Source organism: Taudactylus pleione, unplaced genomic scaffold (genome assembly GCF_031769625.1).
Source record: "Taudactylus pleione unplaced genomic scaffold, aTauple2 ptg000935l, whole genome shotgun sequence".
Lineage (NCBI taxonomy): Eukaryota > Metazoa > Chordata > Amphibia > Anura > Myobatrachidae > Taudactylus > Taudactylus pleione.
The window spans coordinates 1,209,428-1,229,901 of record NW_028285336.1 but is presented as its reverse complement, the minus strand read 5'-3'; the positions used below and the strand labels follow the sequence as shown (position 1 = coordinate 1,229,901).

The 20,474-nt window shown below is 45.9% G+C and overlaps 1 protein-coding gene across 7 annotated transcripts in view; it reads right to left on the bottom strand.

Annotated features, from left to right (window-relative positions):
- The window catches only part of CUNH10orf71 (chromosome unknown C10orf71 homolog), a 161,706-nt gene that overhangs the window by 63,037 nt on the left and 78,195 nt on the right, over positions 1 to 20,474 (bottom strand). Inside the window, exon 1 of one of the 7 annotated variants that reach the window (XM_088459791.1) lies at positions 8,274 to 8,288. The exons of the other annotated variants lie outside the window; for them this stretch is intronic. The gene's annotated coding sequence lies outside the window, so the exon portion shown is untranslated. Of the gene's footprint in view, positions 1 to 8,273; positions 8,289 to 20,474 lie in introns of those variants that run through there. 7 annotated transcript variants of the gene reach the window in all.

The window sequence follows — 20,474 nt, the reverse complement described above, 5'->3', positions numbered from 1 at the left end:
GGATCAGGAACGACTGTACGTTTACGATGTCGTAATCGTACTGTCTTTCCTAATCGCCCAGTGTATAAGCACCTTTAGAGCTGTAGGTGGCTAGGAGAGAGCAGCATATTAATAGCCACCTGTTCAACAGCGGTGGCTGATGGCGTTCCCTCTGTCGGCCCTGCCATGTCACCCAGGGCATGTGCCCTGCTCGACCCCCCTTAGATACGCTTCTGCTATAATCTCTTGTGTAAACTATTCTCTCTTGTGTATATTAGTCTCTTGTGTATACTATCTATACTCTCTTGTGTAAAATATTCTCTCTTGTGTGTACAATTTTCTCTTGTGCATGCTATACTTTCTTGTGTTTACTATTCTCTCGTGTTTACTATAGTATTCTCTTGTGTATACTACTCTCTTGTTTATGTTATGCTCTATTGCAGGGGTGGCCAACCCGCGGCTCTTTTGTTTTTCCGATTCGGCTCCCGGTTCGCATCTCGGCAGACCCCCACTGTACTGTGAAAGCTGGCCTCTGAAGCGATCAGAGGCTAAAGAAGAACCAGTGATGCAGTGCGCGTTTGACACCCGCGTTGTGACGAGCCCGTGCGCCTGCTAAATCCAGTTAGATCCAGCAGGCAGCGGAAGTGGTAGTAGCAACGGCAGGACTTGGGAGCCCTGACGGCATGGAGCGGTGCCTGCATGAAGACAGGTAAGTTTCTTCATAGAGGTCGGGGCACTACTTTAGGAGGCACGACTACAGGGAGCTTTGCAGAAGGGGCACAACTGCTGGGGGCATTGCATAATGGGCACAGCTACAGGGGGCATTGCATAAGGCTGAAATGGCAAGGGAGGGTGCTGGAGTGACACATGGAGGAGCTAAAGTGTGTATTATGTTAATCTTGCTTTTTCAATGTTTTTATGTGGTTCTGGATTTCAAAGTGTATTTTATGTGGATGTAGTTTTTAAAACATATTTTATGTGGATCTGGCTTTCTCAATGTATTTTATGTGGTTGAGAATTTCAATATGTATTTTATGTGAATGTGGTTTTTTAAATGTATTTTATGTGGATTTGGCTTGTTTCTGTGTATTTTATGTGAACGTGGCTTTTTCAATGTTTTCTATATTGCTCTGGTTTTTCTTTCACTTCAACAGTGAAAAAATTATGTTGGGAAGTTTATGTAAAATGTGTATTTTCAATGTAATGGGCTCACCCCCAGCGTGACTAAAAATGAGGGTGTGACACAAGGTCATGCTCCTGCAAATGTTATACAAAAGGAGTGCGCACAAAAATGGGGCGTGGCCTTGAGACAGCCTTCGGCGCGCGCATGCAATTGGCTCTTTAACCTGACTACAGATATTCTTTGGCTCTTTGCCTCTGACTGGGTGGCCACCTCTGCTCTATTGAATGGACTATACTCTTTTATGTATACTATAGATTTATGTGTGTACTATGGGCCTGATTCACTACGGATCGCTATTTTGCTAATGTGCATGCAACGCAGTTGCTAACATCAGCAGGGATATGCAAATGCATTATGATCGCAGTATAGCATTGCGATCACAGCCTAACATAAGGACGCTCACTTCCCCTTACACACATCCGTAATACTTAGCAGAATAGCGAAACCATCGGTACAATTGAGTACCATCGGACCCATACGCACACTTGCACAAGCCCTCACCTTACTCAGAAATTGCTAACACCCATACATGCTATGAGACCTCATACTGCATATGGCTATGCAATGGATAACTTATCCTCAGGATGCTCCAGGCATTGCTGTAATCACCGGTGATTATGGCCCCGCCCCATGTGACATCACACGGAGGGGGCGTGGCCTGCACAGGGCCTGCAAATAATGCTACATATATATATATATCCCCACCCCTGTTTTTAATGTGTATACTATTCTCTCTTGCAGGGATGTCTTAAGAAAGGAGGGGGCCCGTGTGCAGTCTCCATCAAGTTATCAGCAACCATGATTACGGTTAATGGCAGATATTTGGTACACTTGGAAGCAGGAGAGTTATCAGTAAGCGTGGTCAGGGTCAATGTATGGTATACTTGTGGTCAGCTGAGAGCACACTAGGTAACAATAGACGCTGGTACACTACCTGGTATTGTTAATGCCAGTTTGCCAGGGTATAATAGCTGAAGTGAGCAAGGCAGCAGTGATGATGCAACTTCTGAGTTCATATATTTTCCTTCATTGGAGCACAAGCACATACAGTATGAGACACAGTGCAACAGCATTCTTATCTCTGGGAAATCCTGTCAAACCCTGTTGGCACCTGAAACTGAGTGAACAACCCCTGTGGCTCAACCAGAATGGCAAACAAGAAAATTTGCTCCAAGTATTTGCAGTTAAGATGTCTATAAAATCTTATATCATAACTGATTTGAAAATGACAAATAAGCAATAAGAATAGATGGCCGTAACTTTCTATAATATAGCAGCAACACTAATGATTAAAGCACTATCAGCTGGAGAAGTCAGTATGCAAGTGGCCAATCAGAAATGGCTAAATACAAACCGCTAATAGTCATCATCATTATCATCATCCTGTATCTCTGCACCAGCCTAGTACCTGTAACAAATATTTGTGAATGCATCCCTGTCTAAGGGGCATATTCAATTAGATGGGAAAAGTCAGAAAAGTTTCGCCTGCCACACTTTTTTCCGACTTCGCGTGTTTTGTAGGTGAAAACTTTTCATGCGCAGCCCCGCTATTCGCCCTATTCAATTCCATAGAGGGCAAAGACGGGACCCGGCGAAACTCAAACAGGTGAAAAGTGCTGTCAGATTTGGGAAATCAGCCTGACACCCCCCAAAAGATGCACTAACATTGGGGATCAATGTAGATGCCCCTGAATAGCCCTAATGAAGCTATTTGTGGTACTTAATTGCTCTCAATAGCTGCTAATTAGCATCTTTGCACAAGTGGTGAAGAATCGCAGTTTGCTTTTTTGGTGAAAATAACTTGTCCCAACAAATTTGGGTACATGAAAATGGGTGACACATGGTTAAAAATTGCAAAAGTGAAGTTTTAAAAACCTTAAAAACGCACCTTCAGCAAGAATCAAAAAACACCTGCCCATACTTGCAGACCCCCAAAAGCTTATTTCGCTAGTTTTTAAGTTTGTACCCCAACTTTGTACTTTTTCATCCCCTTTTGTAATGTACTTTTTTGGGGTGTTCAATTTATTTTTGTATTTTTTTTGACGCAGGTAACCTTTGGGGACCTGTCCCAAGGGTGCAGGGTGGTTTCCCCACCTTTGCACCCCAAAACCACAATTCTGCACTTTTTTATGCCTGCTTTCATAGGTGAATCTTTTTTGCCTATATCAATGCATTGACTTTCCGCGTAGGCGAAAAATCTTTGAAATTGAATACGGGGATAAATTTTCACCTGGTGAAATGACGTCATCTGCAAAACTTTTTCAGCTTATCGCGGCTAATTGAATATGCCCCTAAGTATGTTACATTTAGAAGAACACAGTGACGTAAGTTCATACCAGTCACCGGGAGGCAAGCTAGAGTTTGGCGCCCCCCCAAAAAAGGGAAAACAATTATGGTGTGTGTAAATAAATAAATATATATATATATATATATATATATTGGGGAGTGATTCCGCCTTGCCTCTTGAACCAATGAATGGGCCAATTATTATCCACTTTATCCAGATAAGCTATTAATTTATTTATTCTCTTAAAAAGAAAGTTTATTTTATATATATATGCTGAGTTTTTTAGACCTTTCCTCTGATTTTATCCACCGGTCTTAAAAGGGTCTATTGTGTTTTATATGTATTTGTTTTTACTTATCTCTATGTATTTTGTGTACTCATTAAATTGTTAAATTATTTATTTATAAGCACTGGCACTTTCATTTTTTATCACATTGTGATTTTGAATCTTTTTTATATGATTAATGCACTTTGGTAAACCAGTCGCTCTGCAGTCATTTTATTTTCCTATAAGCTTTCTAATACTTTTACCAGTATTATTTATTTGACATCGAGCTGACGCCTATTAAAATTAAGCTGGGTTGACACAATTGTACTTAGTATTATCACAAGATACATCACTTACAAAGGTATTGTGTTTATTTGGCGCCGTACCCACTTACTTTTATAGATATATATATATATCTATATATCTATATAGTTACAATACCGGCACTCAAAACCAGGAAGATACTTGCATAACCTGCCAGGGTGCCCACCCTGGGGACCTTAGCCCCCTCAACACAGACCACAAAAAAAAAAGGCAGCACTCCAGGACTTATGAGGCAAAAACTACAACTTTTCGGGGGAATTGACTCTGAAACCAGTGGCGTAACTATGGAGGGTGCAAGGGGTGCACTTGCTATGGGGCCCAGCGGCTTAGGGGGCCCGCCGGCCCAGCAAGCAACTCCCTGCACCCTGCAGACTTTCTACTCCCCACTGTTTATTAATACTCTGCGGCAGTAGAGTGGGCGGCCGTGTCGGGGTGGGAGTGGGGGAGGGTTACTCACAAACACTTGGCCCCTCCCCAGGCTTAAAGAAAGGGCCAGTGGGCAGGAGGCTGGGTCAGGGCTGGTGGGCAGGAGGCTGGGTCAGTTCCCCTCGGAGCCCAATATTCAGCTAGTGGTGTTCGGGGGGGGAATGAGTACACCGTTGGACTCCACTCTCCGGGCTTAAAGAAAGGGTCGGCGGGCGGGCGGTATAGAGGGAGCCCCGGCTGGTTTCCCATGGGACAGGTCCCTCCCCTGGACTTAAGAGTCTACTGACTCACCTCACCAGATGGGGGATAGGGGACTCCCGGTGGCCGCAGGGCCGGCCCGATACTCCAACTGTGGAGCGCCATCCGACAGAGAGCTGATTAGCTGCCAGGCCACAATTCAGTCCCTGCTGGCCCACAAACAGAGAGAGGACGACCAGCTGTTCCTGCACCCTACCTACCGCCCCACCTGGACCCACAAGTGCAGCACTCTGCCTGGCCGGCCACCCAACCAGGACCACTCAGGGCTACCCCTACCTCTGCACACCCGGACCCACAAAGGAGTGAGTAAAATATACACATATAGATATATAAGTTTTATATATATATATATATGTGTGTGTGTACATATAAAATATATGTATATATACTGTACATGTGTATATACATAAAAACATGTTTATACATATGTATGTGTGTATATACATACACACGTGTGTATATACATACACACATGTGTGTATATATATATATACACACATACATACATACATACATGTATGTTGTTTGCTTATTTATGTCCTGAGGAAAATTCTTTAATTGAATTGAAACGTTAACGGCTCCGTGGTATTCTTTGCATATTTACTCCGAGTGCTGCCTAATATTTTCTGGAATTAATATATAATATATATATATATATATATATATATATATATATAGTATATATATATATTGCATATATATATAATGTATGTATGTATGTATATACAATACATATGGGATGTAATCGGCATCCCAACAGTTAGGATACCCATACTGCTGTAGACCCGAGTCGGTGGTGGGCCCTTCACAATTTTGCTATGGGGCCCACAAAGTTCTAGTTACGTCCCTGCCTGAAACGTTGTAGTAAAGCACTGGCTGTTGTTTTTGAATCATAAGTCCTGGAGTGCTGCCTTTTTCTTGTGGTCTCTCTCTCTCTCTCAGATATATATATATACATATATATACAGATATCCAAAAGGACGCACTCACCAAGGAGACATTCAAGGTAGTTTTATTCCAGCATCAAAGCAATGTGAAGGTAGTAGGTTATAGCAGCAGCATACAAATAGCAGCGACGTTTCGGTCCAATCAGGACCATTATCAAGCCAGCAGCATATCACAACAACCTTTAGGTATTTCAAAGACACAGCCTCAGCCCGCAGGTCTGACCTACCTTACCTTGGGGATACCATATATAGCACCAGTAATCAAAATTAGCGCGCGCTACACCACCGCGTGCGTTCTACCACTTGGAACGCACAACCCGGAAGTGACGTCACTTCCTCCCGGCTGCGTTGCATCATAGTCCTCCAAATAGCGTTCCACCCCGTGGAACGCAAAACGGGACCACAACTCAGCATCCTGGTCCTCCAGACTGCGTGCCAACATGTGGAACGCAAAGCAGGACCACTAGCTAACCAATTAGAGTATACAAAGCACAAGTCGAATAAATAAACTAAGTAACTTTTAAGCCACCCATGATAATCAATCTCTCCAATAAATGTGGCATAAATAACGGCATGTAGGAGGCGTGGCCTATGGTACTTCGACCACGCTCCCATCTCCAGTCGCATGTGCGATATAAAGGCGCACTAGAGAGAGCCGGCACAGGGTGGTCCGACCCCTGGAGCCGGCCCTGCTACCCCCCACCCCCCTGAGAGCCCCACACGGAGCCTGGATCCACAACCCCGCTGGGCACAAGAAGATAGGGGCGAACACAGGATTTTCTATGGACGGGTTCCAAATATAAAGTATAAACACATATTATATATATATATATATATATATATATATATATATATTTATTTGTGTGGTGAGAGGGGTTGTCTCTCAACTGAATTGCCCCCATTCTGGTGGGATAAGCTCCTTCCAAGGAACCACAGCATGTTGGGCATGACTGCACCCATTTGTGGGTGGGTCTAGCATGTGAGAAGCACCCACTCACAGGAGCATGGCATAGCGCCCAGCAGCTGGGACTAAAGTATTCACTATTAGGATGACAAGGTAGACCCATAACAGCTGCATTTTTAGCTTGATGTCTTTAGATGCTAAAATGTAACAGACAAAATGTCTGTGCTACAACTTTATTTTGTACTTCTCTCATGTAAATAACATAAACAAAATCTATTTTTTGTCATAGAGGTAGATGAATGAAGGACTTCATTTTGACATAACATCAGGTCATCTTAAACACACACATTCCGCAGCATATATCCTAACTCACTGCTCCATGCTCCTTCCTCACTATCTACCTAATCTGTGTCACCCCTGTCTGTCTGCCCCTCCCCTTTAGAATGTAAGCTCTTACAAGCAGGGCCCTCGTCCCTCACGTGCTTCTCCTTCCCATATTTATATTATCATTTACTCCTAACTCCCCAATTGGCACCTAACACCATACTTGCCGACAATCAGCTCCCTCCTTCCGGGAGGGAGCTGATTGTCGGCTAACAGCGGGGGACGTGGCCGGCCACTGACATCACATTGGGGGCGGGGCCACACGATTGCATCACCGTGGCCCCGCCCCCTCTTCACAATGCCGTTATTTTTGGCATTGTGAAGCAGGGGGCTGGGCCACGATGACGCGATTCAGCGCAAATCGCGTCACCGGCCCCCCTGCTGGGTGGTCGGGAGGGCTGGGGGATGCCGGGAGGCTTGCCTGCCTTTCCGGGGGGCCGGGAGCAGCACCCAAAAATCGGGAGCGTAGGCAAGCCTGCCCAACACTTTATTGCTGACGCCATGCTGCTTGTGTTATGCAGCTGTTTATAAACCATGTCCTTGTCCTGCATTGTTTTGTATTACTTTACTATTAACTGTTTTTCTTGTGTGCTCATTTATGTACTGTGTAAGGCGCTGCAGAACCTTTGCGGCATCATACAAATAAAGGATAATAATAATAGAGGAAAACAAGACCAGCACATTCTGAAGTTACAATAGAAGTTTGTAATTCCGGTTTTCTGGGCTGCACAGCTCAAAGTGGAGATATGGAGCTCCTTGTTTTCCAGGTTGCCCAGAGCCAGCAGGAAGTCAGCAGCACAGGTAGGGTTTAAACTCTAACACACCTGTTGCTCATAGCTCCTTATGCTGGATAAGGCTTGTATTGAAATAATGTCATTATTTCAATACAAGCATTCTTGCATCTATGATGTCTCCTAGTGCCATTATTATGTTGGACTTTGTGTATGAGGATTCAGGTACAGGAGCAGACCCTCCAACATGACCAGTTCCATTAGGTACAAAATGCTCTGCTCCTGGACTTCCCACCTAATTGATGATTGCAGCCCCCTGTGGTGAAACACCTGTCTCATCAATTACCTAGTTCAACACAGGTGACTGCAATCACTCAGTAGGTGGGAAATCCAGGAGCAGAGTGTTTTGTACCTAATGGAACAGGTCATGTTGGAGGATAGGCAAATGGTGCAAAAATTATAAGGATGTAAGCATTTTTAGAAGTAAAATATATTAAGTGGTAAACCAAACTTGTTGTTGAAGAAATAAGATGTGATGCGTTAACTAATAAAATTTCAATGAAACAACTCACTGCTGCTTACCAAGAAGAGCTGCAGCAGCCAGGCATCTCAGCAGGCAACCAGTGTTAACTGAGAGCAGCACCAGTGAAAGGTGGGATTGTCCTATGAGCTGCAGCTGATTGGCTGATCAGAGTGTCTTTCACTCTGTCAGCCACCACCATCCCCCAGCAGCATCATGCATGCAGCAGTAGCCCACTCATTGTGTTTTGTACTCTCTTCTTAAGTTGTGATTGACTATAAAACAAGGAGAGAGCCAGCTGGCAGGCCAAAGCAGTGACAGCACCACACAGAGGGCCTGATTCAGGGCCCTCCTACCTAATATTGGAGCGGCCTCTTGGACGCTCGCATAGCTGTGGGTTACCACCCACAGCTTATGTGAGCGTCCATGATGATGGTCGCGATGGTCAAGACCATCGCGACCATCGGGCTTGCGACGAGACCCTGCGGTAGGGTCTCGGTGACCGCAAGCCCTGGAGTGATTTTGGCTCTATCAGAGCCAAAATCACTCCCACTGACATTGCTAGTGATGTCAGTGGGGCCGGACCCAGACGGTAGACGTTCCCATGGGAACGCCTCCGTCTGGCAGCCACGCCCCCGACACGCCCATCAAAGGGGGCGTGTTGTCACTCACCATCGACAGCCTCCCCGTCGCTCGCCGGGTCTCGCGCATGCGCACGACGGAGCAGCATTTGGGTACCATCGACCCGCTTGCGAGCATCCTGCGCTCACGAGCGGGTCTGAATGAGACCCAGAGTCACAAAATAAAAATAAAAAAACATTGAAAAAACAGCTAGCGATGGTAATGAAACATTGGATCCTAAACATTGCAGGGTTAAACATCGAACATTGGAACCATCTGACCGATGTTTCCAATGAAACATCAAATGATTCCCATCCCTATTTGAAAGTGAAACCAGGGAAGGGAGAGAGGAAGTAGCCGAGCGTGACAGGAGCTGTGGTGTGTGCTGTAGAGTGCTGTGAATGAGAGCACAGCAGCTGTTCAGGGTAACAGTGGCTGTGAAGAAGGCAGCAGGACAAGAGAACCTGACAGGACACAGATCTACTGAAGCTGCTGAATCCCAAGGGAGAGGAGAGAGTGTGCATGCTGCAAAGACAAGTGCTGGCATCTGGACAGGTACCCCAAGCATTACAGTACATGTCCAAACTTGGCGGGAAGATCTGAGCCAAATATGAACTGCTCATCTCTAATTTATGTGAACTAGCTCTGTAGACCAGGGCTTCTGTTCTAGTACTCTTCTGCATGATTCTTCTGCCTGATTATTTTGCATGATCTTTTGTCTTTGGATGAAAATCCATTCTGACTCTTTAATCCTCTTTACACAGGGCAACAAGCATTGTGGTTCTATTAATCACTGCATTAGTCATTCCTATTCCAAAGGTACAGATACTATTGTTTTCAGTATACTGTTAGAGACTTTCTACTCATTTCTGTCTCCTGCTGAAGTGCATCAGCTTAATATCTTGGCACCAAAAGTACAGTAGTATACTCTGGTAGTAAGACCGTATTTGTATTCCATCTGAGACATTACAAATATAAGTTAAACACTACAATACAATACAAGCATGAGTTGCAGTTACATAGACAAGAAGCACAGAACACGTACATTTTCAGTATGTATAGATTCAACATAGCAAAATAAACCTAATTTGAATAAAATATATAAAGATGCAAGCAGGATAGATAAGGAGGGGTGGCAAAGTAGTGAGGGTCCTGTTTGTGAGAGCTTAAAATCTAAAGTGATGCTACAGGTTGAGGCAACTGGAGCGAGGCAATAGGCTTTTCAACAATGATCGTGACGAGAGGGGTAGTGACATTTCTACAGCCAACAACAATATAGAGACAGGAGTACCAGGCCGATTATTATAGATGACATAATTATATAGTGCAATAGGAAAAAACAACTTTGAATGCCCAGGAGTAGAGTAAATACATCACTGTGAGAGATAGCTGCACCATGTTTGCCGACATTCTGGCAGCACCCTCCTGGAGGGGAAGCCAGGTCGACCAAGCGGAGGGGCGTGACCACTTGATCAAGTCATTTTTGCCCTGCGAGATTAACGGCATTGTGAAGCAGGGGGCAGGGTCATGATGATGAGATTCAGTGTCACACTGGAACTGTGAGGGGTCTGGTGGGCCGGCTTGCCTACTTCTCCGGGGATCTGATTTTCGGGGAGCCCGCGGTCGAATCGGGAGAGTGGGCAAGTATGAGCTATACTCAGAAACATAATATTAAATACTAGTTTTCAAAGTCACCTAATGAAGAGTATTCAATCCTCTAGGATGTTCGGGTCTGATGTTCTGCTATGTACATCGCAATAGAATACGGTACCCAAGTATCACTAGTTTTCCAGCCCATTTCTGACAGCAGGTTGCTGACACCACCACCAATTGCATATCCCGATTGTTGTCTGTGTAGAAGTATTATTGTCTAACTACTAGCTTGTTGACATTCCTCAAATTGTACCGTAATATGTGACACAAGACGCCTCCTGCGGCATTAGTATATTATTGCACAGATGATGCGTACAAAGATGCAGCAGCTGTGCAATAGCGTTCAACTCTGAATCAGGCCTATTTTACGCCATGACAAAGAAAAAAGACGGATAAGAGACGAAAAAGAGATATTGCAGCATTGGGGAAGTAGGGTTGTGCATAGTACGCATTACATATGTGTTAGTCCTTGTGCCATAATAATATTTGTCCGACTCCTTACACAATTGTGAAGACTTAAAACTGTAATAGCCATAGGCTTACTAAACAGAGTAAGATAATTGTCCTTCCATGTGCATTATTCTGATTTTTGTTTGGATGTTTGTCAATAACCCACACACATCCCAATTTGCAGAACTGTGATGTTTTAATGATACACCCTGCAGGCCGTGCTGGTAACAAGCACAATGTTGGGAGAAGAACACAGGCTACAAGGAAGTATTACTATTGCAGCTGTAACAACAAGCTACAGGCGGCTGAAGAATCAAGTGGTATCTGCAAGTGTTTTTTTTAATGCAAGCTCCTGTCTATATGTGTCCTTTATCCTGATGGTTAATGGTTTTATTAGTGCTCCTAACAATTTTACTTAAACAGTTTCCACCTGTTCTGACGCCCGATTGCCCCCAAGTTTGTCTGACCCGTGTATGAACTAGGGGTGTGCACCGGCCACTTTTCGTGTTTTGTGTTTTGGTTTTGGATCTGGATCTTTCTTCGTGTTTTGGATCTGGATTGGTTTTGCCAAAACCACCCTTCCGTGTTTTGGGTTCTGGGTTTTGTGTTTTGGATCTGTATTTTTTTGAAAAAAAGCATAAAAACAGCTAAAATCACAGAATTTGTAGGTTTTTCTGCTCCTATGCTATTATTAACCTCAATAACCTTAATTTCCACTCATTTCCAGTCTATTCTGAACACCTCACACCTCACAATAGTGTTTTTATGTCCAAAAGGTTGCACCGAGGTAGCTGGATGACTATGCTAAGCGACACGAGTGGGCGGCACAAACACGTGACCCATCTAGGAGTGACACTGCAGTGGCAGGCAGGATGGCAGTTAGAAAAACTAGGCCCCAAACTGTACATAATGCAAAGAAAAAAAGAGGTGCAAGATGGAATTGTCCTTGGGCCCTCCCACCCACCCTTATGTTGTATAAACAGGACATGCACACTTTAACAAATCAATCATTTCAGCGCCAGGGTCTGCCACACAACTGTGGCTGAAATGATTGGTTCGTTTGGGCCCCCACAAAACAAGCTGGCAATTAATGTGTCCCTGCACAAACTGGCTCTACGGAGGCAAGATGTCATCCTCATCCTCCTCATCCACCGATTCCTCACCCTCTTCAGTGTGTACATCCTCATCCTCACAAAGTATTAACTCGTCCCCACTTGAATCCACCACCACAGGTCCCTCTGTACCTTCTGGAGGCTGGTCTCCCTGGAAGAGCTGATAATTCATTTTGATGAACATCATCTTCTCCACATTCTGTGGAAGCAACCTCCTACGCCTTTCGCTGACAAGGTTCCCGGCTGCACTAAACACTCTTTCGGAGTACACACTGGAGGGGGGGCAACTCAGGTAAAATAGAGCCAGTTTGTACAGGGGCCTCCAAATTGCCTCTTTTTCCTGCCAGTACAGGTATGGACTGTCTGACATGCCTACTTGGATGCTGTCACCGATGTAATCCTCCACCATTCTGTCAATGGTGACAGTATCATATGCAGTGACAGTAGACATGTCAGAAATTGTTGCCAGGTCCTTCAGTCCGGACCAGATGTCCAAACTTGGTCCTGCCTGCCCTGCATCACCGCCAGCGGGTTGCTTAGGATACCTAAGTTTTTTCCTGGCAGCCCCAGTTGCGGGAGAAAATGAAGAAGGAGCCGTTGACGTGTCACGTTCCGCTTCAGCTGACAGTGTGTTCACCAGCAGGTCTTTGCACCTCTGCAGGCTTGTGTCGGCCGGAAAGAGAGACACCACATAGGCTTTAAACCTAGGATCGAGCACGGTGGCCAAAATGTAGTGGTCTGATTTCAACAGATTGACCACCCTGGAATCCTGGCAAAGCGAATGAAGGGCTTCATCCACAAGTCCCACATGCCGAGCGGAATCGCTCCGTCTTAGCTCCTCCTTCACTTTCTCCAGCTGCTTCTGCAAAAGCCTGATGAGGGGAATGACCTGACTCAAGCTGGCAGTGTCTGAACTGACTTCACGTGTGGCAAGTTCGAAGGGCTGAAGAACCTTGCACAACACGGAAATCATTCTCCACTGCGCTTGAGTCAGGTGCATACCCCCTCCTTTGCCTATGTCATAGGTGGATGTATAGGCTTGTATGGCCTTTTGCTGCTCCTCCATCCTCTGAAGCATATAGAGGGTTGAGTTCCACCGCGTCACAACCTCTTGCTTCAGGTGATGGCGGGGCAGGTTCAAGAGTGTTTGCTGGCGCTCCAGTCTTCGGCACGCAGTCGCTGAATGGCGAAAGTGGCCAGAAATTTTTCGGGCCACCCAAAGCGTCTCCTGCACGCCCCTGTCGCTTTTCAGAAAATTCTGCACCACCAAGTTTATTGTGTGAGCAAAACATGGGACGTGCTGGAATTTGCCCAGATGTAATGCCCGCACAATATTGGTGGCGTTGTCAGATATCACAAATCCCCAGGAGAGTCTAAGTGGGGTAAGCCACTGGGCGATGATTTCCCTCAGTTTCTCTAAGAGGTTGTCGGCGGTGTGCCTCTTACTGAAACCGGTGATACACAGCGTAGCCTGCCTTGTAACGAGCTGGCGTTTCTGAGATGCTGCTACTGGTGACGCTGCTGCTGTTGCTGCGTAAGGTGATACATCTACCCAGTGGGCTGTCACAGTCATATAGTCCTTAGTCTGCCCTGTTCCACTTGTCCACATGTCCGTGGTTAAGTGGACATTGTGTACAACGGCATTTTTCAGGACACTGAGGACACTTTTTCTGACGTTTCTGTACAGTCTCGGTATCGCCTGCCTAGTGAAGTGGAATCTAGACGGGATTTGGAACCGGGGACACACTACCTCCATCAATTGTCTAAATCCCACTGCACTAATGGCGGATACCGGACGCACGTCTAACACCAACATAGCAGTCAAGGCCTCAGTTATACGTTTTGCTTCAGGATGACTGCTGTCGTACTTCATCCTCCTCGCTAAGGACTGTTGGAGGGTCAATTGTTTAGTAAAAGTAGTGGTGTTCCTACTTCCTCTCTGGGATGATGAACGACTCCCAGCAGCAGCAGCAACAGCAGCAGCGGCAGCAGTAGGCGTAGCAATGCAGGATCCTCCGGAGGAATCCCGGATAGGAGAGTCAGTCATGCCAGTGATATGGCCTGCAGGACTACTTCCGATCCTGACTAAGGAGGAAATTGACGAGGAGGGAGTTGACGGTGTGGTTTGCAGGCGCTTGGATACAACAGGACAACGGGATTTAGGTGTCCCTGGACTGCTTACGGTCTGAGCCAAAGTTTCTGAACTTGACAGTAACTTTTTATGAACGCGCTGCAGGTGCCGTATAAGGGAGGATGTTCCTAGGTGGTTGACGTCCCTACCCCTACTTATTTCACCTTTACATATGGTACATATGGCAAGACAGTTGTTGTCCGGATTTGGATAGAAATATTGCCAGACCAAAGAGGTGGAATGTTTGGTCTTCTGCCCAGGCATGACCGTGATGGGCTTTTTCATCCCACGGACAACAACTGTCTCCCCCGGAGCCTGATTTAAACAAACCACATCACCATCAGAATCCTCCTCGCCAACTTCCTCCTCAGCGCCAGCTACACCAGTATCCTCATCCTGTTGTACTTCAACAGTGACATCTTCAATTTGCATATCAGCAAGTGGACTGTGGGTGCTCCTTTCAGCACTTGCAGGGGGCGTGCAAATGGTGGAAAGAGCCACCTCTTCCCGTCCAGTGCTGGGAAGGTCAGGCATCGCAACCACCACCACACTTGGACTCTCTTTGGGGATTTGTGATATCTTCTTAGAAAGCACAGTTCTTCGCTGTGCTTTTGCCAGCTTAACTCTTTTGATTTTTTTAGTGGGAGGAGTGCTTCCATCGTCATGTGAAGCTGAACCACTAGTCATGAACATACTAGGGATCGACCTTAGCCGTTCCTTGCCACTCCGTGTCGTAAATGGCATATTGGCAAGTTTACGTTTCTCTTCAGCTGATTTAAATGTCTTTTTCAAGGTCATTTTCCTGAACTTTGCCATTTGGGATTGTATGTGCCCTCTACTATGACATTGGGCATCGGCCTTGGCAGACGACGTTGATGGCATGTTATCGTCTATGTCATGACTAGTGGCAGCAGCTTCAGCACTAGGAGGAAGTGGTTCTTGATCTTTCTCTATTTTATTTTTATCGGAGAAAGTTTGGTCCTCCATTTATGTTATATCGATTTGATATATACGTGCGGCTAAACACAGAAAATAAATTTTTTTTTGGTTCGGACTGGAGTGTACTTTGTGGGTTACAGCACCCTTTAACGGTCAAGCCAGCCGGCCCTTTACTTATGACACAGGCGCACTCTTGGCACTACTTTGTTGATGCACGTGCGGCTACTGCGCACACAATTCACAAACACAGAAAATAATTTTTTTTTGGTTTGGACTGGAGTGTACTTTGGGGGTTACAGCACCCTTTAACGGTCAAGCCAGCCGGCCCTTTACTTATGACACAGGCGCACGCTTGGCACTACTTTGTTGATGCACGTGCGGCTACTGCGCACACAATTCACAAACACAGAAAATAATTTTTTTTTGGTTTGGACTGGAGTGTACTTTCGGGGGTTACAGCACCCTTTAACGGTCAAGCCAGCCGGCCCTTTACTTATGACACAGGCGCACGCTTGGCACTACTTTGTTGATGCACGTGCGGCTACTGCGCACACAATTCACAAACACAGAAAATAATTTTTTTTTAGGTTTGGACTGGAGTGTACTTTCGGGGGTTACAGCACCCTTAACGGTCAAGCCAGCCGGCCCTTTACTTATGACACAGGCGCACGCTTGGCACTACTTTGTTGATGCACGTGCGGCTACTGCGCACACAATTCACAAACACAGAAAATAATTTTTTTTTGGTTTGGACTGGAGTGTACTTTCGGGGGTTACAGCACCCTTTAACGGTCAAGCCAGCCGGCCCTTTACTTATGACACAGGCGCACGCTTGGCACTACTTTGTTGATGCACGTGCGGCTACTGCGCACACAATTCACAAACACAGAAAATAATTTTTTTTTAGGTTTGGACTGGAGTGTACTTTCGGGGGTTACAACACCCTTAACGGTCAAGCCAGCCGGCCCTTTACTTATGACACAGGCGCACGCTTGGCACTACTTTGTTGATGCACGTGCGGCTACTGCGCACACAATTCACAAACACAGAAAATAATTTTTTTTTTGGTTTGGACTGGAGTGTACTTTCGGGGGTTACAGCACCCTTAACGGTCAAGCCAGCCGGCCCTTTACTTATGACACAGGCGCACGCTTGGCACTACTTTGTTGATGCACGTGCGGCTACTGCGCACACAATTCACAAACACAGAAAATAATTTTTTTTTGGTTTGGACTGGAGTGTACTTTCGGGGGTTACAGCACCCTTTAACGGTCAAGCCAGCCGGCCCTTTACTTATGACACAGGCGCACTCTTGGCACTACTTTGTTGATGCACGTGCGGCTACTGCGCACACAATTCACAAACACAGAAAATATATTTTTTTTTAGGTTTGGACTGGAGTGTACTTTCGGGGGTTACAGCACCCTTAACGGTCAAGCCAGCCGGCCCTTTACTTATGACACAGGCGCACGCTTGGCACTACTTTGTTGATGCACGTGCGGCTACTGCGCACACAATTCACAAACACAGAAAATAATTTTTTTTTGGTTTGGACTGGAGTGTACTTTCAGGGGTTACAGCACCCTTTAACGGTCAAGCCAGCCGGCCCTTTACTTATGACACAGGCGCACGCTTGGCACTACTTTGTTGATGCACGTGCGGCTACTGCGCACACAATTCACAAACACAGAAAATAATTTTTTTTTGGTTTGGACTGGAGTGTACTTTCGGGGGTTACAGCACCCTTTAACGGTCAAGCCAGCCGGCCCTTTACTTATGACACAGGCGCACTCTTGGCACTACTTTGTTGATGCACGTGCGGCTACTGCGCACACAATTCACAAACACAGAAAATAATTTTTTTTTAGGTTTGGACTGGAGTGTACTTTCGGGGGTTACAGCACCCTTAACGGTCAAGCCAGCCGGCCCTTTACTTATGACACAGGCGCACGCTTGGCACTACTTTGTTGATGCACGTGCGGCTACTGCGCACACAATTCACAAACACAGAAAATAATTTTTTTTTGGTTTGGACTGGAGTGTACTTTCGGGGGTTACAGCACCCTTTAACGGTCAAGCCAGCCGGCCCTTTACTTATGACACAGGCGCACGCTTGGCACTACTTTGTTGATGCACGTGCGGCTACTGCGCACACAATTCACAAACACAGAAAATAATTTTTTTTTAGGTTTGGACTGGAGTGTACTTTCGGGGGTTACAGCACCCTTAACGGTCAAGCCAGCCGGCCCTTTACTTATGACACAGGCGCACGCTTGGCACTACTTTGTTGATGCACGTGCGGCTACTGCGCACACAATTCACAAACACAGAAAATAATTTTTTTTTGGTTTGGACTGGAGTGTACTTTCGGGGGTTACAGCACCCTTAACGGTCAAGCCAGCCGGCCCTTTACTTATGACACAGGCGCACGCTTGGCACTACTTTGTTGATGCACGTGCGGCTACTGCGCACACAATTCACAAACACAGAAAATAATTTTTTTTTTGGTTTGGACTGGAGTGTACTTTCGGGGGTTACAGCACCCTTAACGGTCAAGCCAGCCGGCCCTTTACTTATGACACAGGCGAACGCTTGACACTACTTTGTTGATGCACGTGCGGCTACTGCGCACACAATTCACAAACACAGAAAATAATTTTTTTTTGGTTTGGACTGGAGTGTACTTTCAGGGGTTACAGCACCCTTTAACGGTCAAGCCAGCCGGCCCTTTACTTATGACACAGGCGCACGCTTGGCACTACTTTGTTGATGCACGTGCGGCTACTGCGCACACAATTCACAAACACAGAAAATAATTTTTTTTTGGTTTGGACTGGAGTGTACTTTCGGGGGTTACAGCACCCTTTAACGGTCAAGCCAGCCGGCCCTTTACTTATGACACAGGGGCACTCTTGGCACTACTTTGTTGATGCACGTGCGGCTACTGCGCACACAATTCACAAACACAGAAAATAATTTTTTTTTAGGTTTGGACTGGAGTGTACTTTCGGGGGTTACAGCACCCTTAACGGTCAAGCCAGCCGGCCCTTTACTTATGACACAGGCGCACGCTTGGCACTTCTTTGTTGATGCACGTGCGGCTACTGCGCACACAATTCACAAACACAGAAAATAATTTTTTTTTGGTTTGGACTGGAGTGTACTTTCGGGGGTTACAGCACCCTTTAACGGTCAAGCCAGCCGGCCCTTTACTTATGACACAGGCGCACGCTTGGCACTACTTTGTTGATGCACGTGCGGCTACTGCGCACACAATTCACAAACACAGAAAATAATTTTTTTTTAGGTTTGGACTGGAGTGTACTTTCGGGGGTTACAGCACCCTTAACGGTCAAGCCAGCCGGCCCTTTACTTATGACACAGGCGCACGCTTGGCACTACTTTGTTGATGCACGTGCGGCTACTGCGCACACAATTCACAAACACAGAAAATAATTTTTTTTTTGGTTTGGACTGGAGTGTACTTTCGGGGGTTACAGCACCCTTAACGGTCAAGCCAGCCGGCCCTTTACTTATGACACAGGCGCACGCTTGGCACTACTTTGTTGATGCACGTGCGGCTACTGCGCACACAATTCACAAACACAGAAAATATATTATTTTTTTAGCACTTGGGGGGAGCACCCCTGATGGACAGAGCACCCCCTGGACAACACTACAGCACCCCTTTAGGACTGGGACACTGCACAGGACTTTGGAACTGACTGCACAACACAGTCCAGCCAGCCCCTATGGACTTTGAAGTAGTGGACACAGCCCCTATTAACAACAGCAGCACAGCACAACACAGCCAGCCCCTATGGACTTTGAAGTAGTGGACAACAGCAGCACTACACTACACTACACTACACAGCACTAACTCCCACCCTCCCTCTTCACTGTCCACAGCCGAGTGAGAAAATGGCGCCGACGCGGGTACCTTATATAGGATCCAAAACCCGCGAGACTCGGAAGGCGGGATGATGACGTTTTGCCTCGATGTCAGATCCGAGTCAGGCGGGAAAAGTCGAGCCTGACTCGGATCGGACTCGGATCGGGGTGGCTCGAGGGGGTTCGGATTTCAGAAATCCGAACCCGCTCACCCCTAGTATGAACCAGTATTGGATCCAAAATCCTGTAAATGAAGAGCAGTGTATTTGTACAAAGTAGCAGCCAACTGCACCACGTCCATGGGTGTCCAACAGCACATCCTGCAGGGGAAATGTATTAATTGGCAGTAGAATAGTTGTGACTAATATTGGTCCTGGCATGAGTGAAGCCACTAAAATTTTAATTTGTATTTAATCGAGCAGAATGTAATTATTATGGCCAGTGATCCCCATCGTGGTTTGAAAAGGTCATTGATCGACAAGGAAGCAAGAGAAAAATAAAAACAAAAATATAAGGAAGAAATTAAGGTAGCAAGGATATAACTGAAACATCAACTGCTAAAAATGAAAAGCTGCTAAAATTTAGTTAATAATAAAAGGATTTAGTGAAAATGATTGGAGCAGATTTTGACATTGTATTACATATATACAGTATATTTTATTGCATAGCTATGGTCAATGCTATGCGGGTGTGGTCAGCACCATGGAGGGCATAGCTACAACAACTGAACTATCTTCAACAACTTCAATCTCCCTCCTCTCTTTGCTTATATGAAGCATACACCACCTGTTATATTATTGAGCAAAATAATTAAATAAAAAAATATATATGTGCAAGTTGAAGCATAAATGCTGCGGTGCCTGAGTATGAAAACATTTTGGCAACATGCCCATGAGATGCACCATTTTTCCCCACATTAAAAGCCAACACACACACAAAAACACACACTCTCTCACGTGGGGCAGAGGAGGCCCGGTTCACTGCGTGTGGGTGTGTAGCGCAGTGAGGGCTAGTGAAGCCTACCACTGCGCCGCCATGTTTATGCAATTTAATCGCCTCTAGAGATTGATCCACAGGTGCCACGGCTGGGGGCTGGGAGCGGGGGTCGCAGCTGGGGAGGGGGGGTCGCGGCTGGGGGAAGGGGCCTGAAACATCCACTTAGGCTGCTGTAGCAGGATTTATTTTTTCTGTGTACAGCAGTAGAAACATTAGAGTAGTTGCTGTGGGCCTATTCTGAAGGGAGGCCTGGAGCTGAAGCTCCATCCACCCCATTGTTAATCCGGCCCTGCATCTTAGAAGATATCCACCCACCACCTCTTCAGAATAAGGTATATTAAGATATACAGTAGGTAAACTTTTGTCATACATTTATTGGCTCTTTAATACAGTGACTCTCATACATCAGCAATCAGAAAACCCCAATTGAACAATTTGAAGATTTGTTGCCCAATTTTCGGATTTCCCAA